This window comes from Rhipicephalus microplus, unplaced genomic scaffold (genome assembly GCF_043290135.1).
Source record: "Rhipicephalus microplus isolate Deutch F79 unplaced genomic scaffold, USDA_Rmic scaffold_419, whole genome shotgun sequence".
Lineage (NCBI taxonomy): Eukaryota > Metazoa > Arthropoda > Arachnida > Ixodida > Ixodidae > Rhipicephalus > Rhipicephalus microplus.
The window spans coordinates 1-7,500 of NW_027464983.1; positions in this window are offsets into that span (position 1 = coordinate 1).

A 7,500-nucleotide genomic window follows, 5' to 3' on the forward strand; every position below is an offset into this window, starting at 1 on the left:
ATCGCCCGAGGACGACACGGAACACACCTCGATATCGTGGTAAAACGGCACCGTCCGACAACCAGCCCCTAACGCATCAAGCGGATGAGGCTGCAGACGACTGCCGTGGATTCCCCTGGAGCAGACCCGAGGACACGCTTGACGAGGCCGAAGCCCGCCGCATATCAGACACCCGGTCGCTTTCGCGTACGCCGCTCACGAGAACCCCCACATAATAGCAGCGATAAGTACCCAGACCTCCTTGGGCCCTAATACGAGCGTACTCGAGAAAATTTCACCGCGGGTGTGCCCCGAAACGTGTGGCATGTTGAGCGTGCCACAAGTCTACGTCGCTCTCAAACCCGCCGAGGTCGTAGAATTTGCGACCCTACTCACGAAATTCCCACCGAGGATACGGCCGCAAACGTACCGCACCTTGGGTAGGCCACGAGTTTGTGCAACACTACGCTGACGGCACAGCACCGAGGTCGTGCGCGCACGCACGGGAAAATTCCGCCGCGGTTTCTGCCGAAAACGTGAGGCACCACGACTCTCCGCAAGTTCGCGTCGACTGCGAAAGACCGAAGTCGTGAACGACGTGTCCGCTACTCGCCGCCGACACGCTGGACACCAAACGTACAACGACTCGACGGCGTCGTAGAGGCCCACGACGCGGTTTTCCTTAACGACGTCTCGGCGTGGCACCGACAGGTTAGAACGGCCGACCAACGTTCCCTGTCCGCCGTTCGGCTCAGTCGAAGGGCTCGGCGACTTCGGCAACGCTGCGAAGCCGCACGGTGACGCACGCCATGTCCCCATTTTTTTTTTTCTTTCTGCGTCTGCCGGGGTGCCCCTATAATAGCAGCGATAAGCACCCAGACCGCCGTGGGTCGCTCGCCCCGGCTGACGTGGTTTTTCGTACTCCTGCGGCGGTCGCCGTCAAGCACGTCCAAATACGCTACTTTCGTGGGCGCATTCACGCTCTTTCGCTTCGCCGGAGTGCCAGCACTCACTCTGCCAAAAACGGCGAACATCCGAGCGGCGGTTCCCACTTTTGCGTCGGCGTCGCAAACCCCGCCCCGGCAGACGAGGTTTGCCGTACTCGTGCGACGGTGGCCGGCGGGCACGTCGAAAGACGCCGATATCGTGCGCGAATTGGCGCACCTTGGCTTCACCGGAGTGCCGCCACTGACTCCTCCAAAAACGGCGAAGATCCGAGCGGCGCTTCCCACTTTCGCATCGGCGTCCCGAACTCCGCCCCGGCTGACGCGGTTTACCGTACTCGTGCGACGGTCGCCGGCGAGCACGTGGAAAGACGCCGATATCGTGCCCGAATCGGCTCCGTTCGGCTTCGCCGGAGTGCCAGCACTGGCTCGGCGAAAGACGACGAACATCCGAGCGACGGTTCTCACTATTGCGTACGCGTCGCAAACCCCGCCCCGGCAGACGCACTTTGCCGTACTCGTGCGACGGTCGCCGGCGAGCACGTAGAAAGACGCCGATATCGTGCCGGAATCGGCCCCGTTTGGCTTCGCCGGAGTGCCAGCACTCACTCGGCCACAAACGGCGAACATCCGAGCGGCGGTTCCCACTTAGCCGTCGGCGTCCCGAACTCCGCCCCGGCAGACGCGGTTGCCGAGCTCGTGCGACTAGCGACCGCGAAGCCGTCTCGCGACGCCGCTTTCGTGCGCGGCTCCCACTGCGACCTGGGTCACCCGAGGTCGACGAGCAAAAAAGAATGTCGAAAAAAATTTTTTTTTTTTTTGCGTCTGCCGGGGTGCCCCTATAATAGCAGCGATAAGCACCCAGACCGCCATGGGTCGCTCGCCCCGGCTGACGTGGTTTTTCGTTTTCCTGCGGTGGTCGTCGTCAAGCACGTCCAAACACGCCACTTTCGTGGGCGCATTCGCGCTCTTTCGCTTCGCCGGAGTGCCAGCACTCACTCTGCCAAAAACGGCGAACATCCGAGCGGCGGTTCCCACTTTTGCGTCGGCGTCGCAAACCCCGCCCCGGCAGACGAGGTTTGCCGTACTCGTGCGACGGTGGCCGGCGGGCACGTCGAAAGACGCCGATATCGTGCGCGAATTGGCGCACCTTGGCTTCACCGGAGTGCCGCCACTGACTCCTCCAAAAACGGCGAAGATCCGAGCGGCGCTTCCCACTTTCGCATCGGCGTCCCGAACTCCGCCCCGGCTGACGCGGTTTACCGTACTCGTGCGACGGTCGCCGGCGAGCACGTGGAAAGACGCCGATATCGTGCCCGAATCGGCTCCGTTCGGCTTCGCCGGATTGCCAGCACTGGCTCGGCGAAAGACGACGAACATCCGAGCGACGGTTCTCACTATTGCGTACGCGTCGCAAACCCCGCCCCGGCAGACGCACTTTGCCGTACTCGTGCGACGGTCGCCGGCGAGCACGTAGAAAGACGCCGATATCGTGCCGGAATCGGCCCCGTTTGGCTTCGCCGGAGTGCCAGCACTCACTCGGCCACAAACGGCGAACATCCGAGCGGCGGTTCCCACTTAGCCGTCGGCGTCCCGAACTCCGCCCCGGCAGACGCGGTTGCCGAGCTCGTGCGACTAGCGACCGCGAAGCCGTCTCGCGACGCCGCTTTCGTGCGCGGCTCCCACTGCGACCTGGGTCACCCGAGGTCGACGAGCAAAAAAGAATGTCGAAAAAAATTTTTTTTTTTTTTTGCGTCTGCCGGGGTGCCCCTATAATAGCAGCGATAAGCACCCAGACCGCCATGGGTCGCTCGCCCCGGCTGACGTGGTTTTTCGTTTTCCTGCGGTGGTCGTCGTCAAGCACGTCCAAACACGCCACTTTCGTGGGCGCATTCGCGCTCTTTCGCTTCGCCGGAGTGCCAGCACTCACTCTGCCAAAAACGGCGAACATCCTAGTGGCGGTTCCCACTTTTGCGTCGGCGTCGCCAACCCCGCCCCGGCATACGCGGTTTGCCGTACTCGTGCGGCGGTGGCCGGCGGGCACGTCGAAAGACACCGATATCGTGCGCGAGTCGATGCTTCTTGGTCTCGCAGGAGGGCCGCCACTCACTCCTGCAAAAACGGCGAAGATCCGAGCGGCGCTTCCCACTTTTTCGTCGGCGTCGCAAACCTCGCCCCGGCAGACGCGCTTTGCCGTACTCGTGCGACGGTCGCCGGCGAGCACGTCGAAATACGCCGATATCGTGCCCGAATCGGCCCCGTTTCGCTTCGCCGGAGTGCCAGCACTCGCTCGGCCAAAGACGACGAACATCCGAGCGACGGTTCCCACTATTGCGTACGCGTCGCGAACCCCGCCCCGGCAGACGCGGTTTGCCGTACTCGTGCGGCGGTGGCCGGCGGGCACGTCGAAAGACGCCGATATCGTGCACGAATTGGCGCTCCTTGGCTTCACCGGAGTGCCAGCACTCACTCGGCCAAAAACGGCGAACATCCGAGCAGCGGTACCCACTTAGCCGTCGGCATCCCGAACTCCGCGCCGGCTGACGCGGTTGCCGAGCTCGTGCGACTAGCGACCGCGAACGCGTCTCGCGACGCCGCTTTCGTGCGCGGCTCCCATTGCGACCTGGGTTACCCGAGCTCGACCAGCAAAAAAGAAGGTCGAAAATTTTTTTTTTTTTTTCTGCGTCTGCCGGGGTGCCCCTATAATAGCAGCGATAAGCACCCAGACCGCCGTGTGTCGCTCGCCCCGGCTGACGTGGTTTTTCGTACTCCTGCAGCGGTCGCCGTCACGCACGTCCAAATACGCCACTTTCGTGGGCGCATTCGCGCTCTTTCGCGTCGCCGGAGTGCCAGCACTCACTCTGCCAAAAACGGCCAACATCCGAGCGGCGGTTCCCACTTTTGCGTCGGCGTCGTAAACCCCGCCCCGGCAGACGCGGTTTGCCCTACTCGTGCGACGGTCGCCGGCGAGCGCGTCGAAAGACGCCGATATCGTGCGCTAATTGGCGCTCCCTGGCTTCTCCGGAGTGCCGCCACTCACTCCTCCAAAAACGGCGAAGATCCGAGCGGCGTTCTCCACTTTCGCATCGGCGTCCCGAACTCCGCCCGGGCTGACGCGGTTTACCGTACTCGTGCGACGGTCGCCGGCGGGCACGTCGAAAGACGCCGATATCGTGCCGTAATCGGCCCCGTTTGGCTTCGCCCGTGTGCCAGCACTCACTCGGCCAAAAACGGCGAACATCCGAGCAGCGTTTCCCACTTTCGCATCGGCGTCCCGAAGCCCGCCCCGGCAGACGCGGTTTGCCCTACTCGAGCGACGGTCGCCGGCGATCACGTCGAAAGGCGCCGAATTCGTGCACGAATCGATGCTTCTTGGTCTCGCAGGAGGGCCGCCACTCACTCCTGCAAAAACGGCGAAGATCCGAGTTGCGCTTCCCACTTTTTCGTCGGCGTCCCGAACTACGCCCCGGCTGACGCGGTTTACCGTACTCGTGCGACGGTCGCCGGCGGGCACTTCAAAATACGCCGATTTCGTGGGCGCATTCACGCTGTTTCGCTTCCCCGGAGTGCCAACACTCACTCTGCCGAAAGCGGCGATCATCCGAGCGGCGGTTCCCACTTTTGCGTCGGCTTCGCAAACGGCGCCCCGGCAGACGCGCTCGTGCGACGTACTCGTGCGACGGTCGCCGGCGAGCACGTCGAAAGACGCCGATATCGTGCTCGAATCGACCCCGTTTCGCTTCGCCGGAGTGCTGCCAGTCACGGCGCAGAAAACGGCGAACAAGTGTTTTTTTTTTTTTTTTTCCTAGAATTTGTGTTATAGAAGGCACATTTGATATCGGACGATAATTTTCAACTTTATCACGCGCACCGATTTTCGTGTAGAGGTTTGCAAGTTTATGGGAATTTCTCCACTTGGAATAATGCGATTTAGTAGTACTACGAGAACTTCATGGATGTACTCAAGGGTACGGGGCAAGTCAGTTACGTCAACACCTGCAGATTTTTTACACTTCAAACTGAAAATTGTTGGTTGTGAGTCCTCGTGTGATATTAAAGGCCGATTCGCTAACACATAGAACAAAGAAAGAAAGGAAGAAAAAACGCCCGCGCTCGCTCAAGAAACCTGGGTTCGCAACAAGTGGCAACAACAAGCAACCGAGCGAGTGCGCCAAAACCCGTGGCGGCCGAACAAACGCGAAGTCCCAACCGCGTCAGCCGGGGCGGCACGGGACAGGAAAAATCACTTCAGCCGGGGCGGCGGGGCACCGAATAAACCTCGTCACCTCGTCGCAGGATAAAAGAGGAAACAAAAAGTCTAAACAGCGTCTGCTGGAGCGAATGCGTAATAAAACAACAACAACAACAAAAAAAAAAAACACCCGCGCTCAAGAAGTCTGCAATCACCACAAAAGGCGACTGTGACCGAGCAGCGTCAGCCGGGGCCGTGCGGAAACGGAAAAACCGCGACTACCGGGGCGTCGAGGCACCGAAAAATCCACTTCAGCCGCGGCGAAAAAAAAAAACAAAAAGAAAGACGGAGGGGGGGGGGGGAACCACGTCTGCCGGGGCGAAGGAAAAAAAAAAAACGCGTCTGCCGGGGCGAGCCCGGGTGCGGCACCACCGGGAAAACTGTGGCAAACAGACATGGCGATCGAGTGAGTGGGCCGCCAGCCAGGCTCAGCCAAAAAGTGCAAAGTCCGAACTGCGTCAGCCGGGGCGGCAAAAACCACGTCAGCCGGGGCGGCGCAAAAAACCGCGTCTGCCGGGGCGGCACGAAACCGCGTCAGCCGGGGCGGCGCGAAAACTGCGTCAGCCGGGGCGAAAGAAAAAAAAAAAAAAAACGCGTCTGCCGGGGCGAGCCCGGGTGCGGCACCACCGGGAAAACTGTGGCAAACAGACATGGCGATCGAGTGAGTGGGCCGCCAGCCAGGCACAGCCGAAAAGTGCAAAGTCCGAACCGTGTCAGCCGGGGCGGCAAAAAACCGCGTCAGCCGGGGCGGCGCAAAAAACCGCGTCTGCCGGGGCGGCACGAAACCGCGTCTGCCGGGGCGGCGCGAAAACTGCGTCAGCCGGGGCGAGCCCGGGTGCGGCACCACCGGGAAAACTGTGGCAAACAGACATGGCGATCGAGTGAGTGGGCCGCCAGCCAGGCTCAGCCAAAAAGTGCCAAGTCCGAACTGCGTCAGCCGGGGCGGCAAAAAACCGCGTCAGCCGGGGCGGCGCAAAAAACCGCGTCTGCCGGGGCGGCGCGAAAACCGCGTCTGCCGGGGCGGCGCGAAAACTGCGTCAGCCGGGGCGAAAGAAAAAAAAAAACGCGTCTGCCGGGGCGAGCCCGGGTGCGGCACCACCGGGAAAACTGTGGCAAACAGACATGGCGATCGAGTGAGTGGGCCGCCAGCAAGGCTCAGCCAAAAAGTGCTAAGTCCGAACTGCGTCAGCTGGGGCGGCAAAAAACCGCGTCTGCCGGGGCGGCACGAAACCGCGTCAGCCGGGGCGGCGCGAAAACCGCGTCTGCCGGGGCGGCACGAAACCGCGTCAGCCGGGGCGGCGCGAAAACTGCGTCAGCCGGGGCGAGCCCGGGTGCGGCACCACCGGGAAAACTGTGGCAAACAGACATGGCGATCGAGTGAGTGGGCCGCCAGCCAGGCACAGCCGAAAAGTGCTAAGTCCGAACTGCGTCAGCCGGGGCGGCAAAAACCGCGTCAGCCGGGGCGGCGCGAAAACCGCGTCTGCCGGGGCGGCACGAAACCGCGTCAGCCGGGGCGGCGCGAAAACTGCGTCAGCCGGGGCGAGCCCGGGTGCGGCACCACCGGGAAAACTGTGGCTAACAGACATGGCGATCGAGTGAGTGGGCCACCAGCCAGGCTCAGCCAAAAAGTGCTAAGTCCGAACTGCGTCAGCCGGGGCGGCAAAAACCGCGTCAGCCGGGGCGGCGCAAAAAACCGCGTCTGCCGGGGCGGCACGAAACCGCGTCAGCCGGGGCGGCGCGAAAACTGCGTCAGCCGGGGCGAAAGAAAAAAAAAAAACGCGTCTGCCGGGGCGAGCCCGGGTGCGGCACCACCGGGAAAACTGTGGCAAACAGACATGGCGATCGAGTGAGTGGGCCGCCAGCCAGGCACAGCCGAAAAGTGCCAAGTCCGAACTGCGTCAGCCGGGGCGGCAAAAAACCGCGTCAGCCGGGGCGGCGCAAAAAACCGCGTCTGCCGGGGCGGCACGAAACCGCGTCAGCCGGGGCGGCGCGAAAACTGCGTCAGCCGGGGCGAGCCCGGGTGCGGCACCACCGGGAAAACTGTGGCAAACAGACATGGCGATCGAGTGAGTGGGCCGCCAGCCAGGCTCAGCCAAAAAGTGCCAAGTCCGAACTGCGTCAGCCGGGGCGGCGCAAAAAACCGCGTCTGCCGGGGCGGCGCGAAAACCGCGTCTGCCGGGGCGGCGCGAAAACTGCGTCAGCCGGGGCGAAAGAAAAAAAAAACGCGTCTGCCGGGGCGGCAAAAAACCGCGTCTGCCGGGGCGGCACGAAACCGCGTCAGCCGGGGCGGCGCGAAAACCGCGTCTGCCGGGGCGGCACGAAACC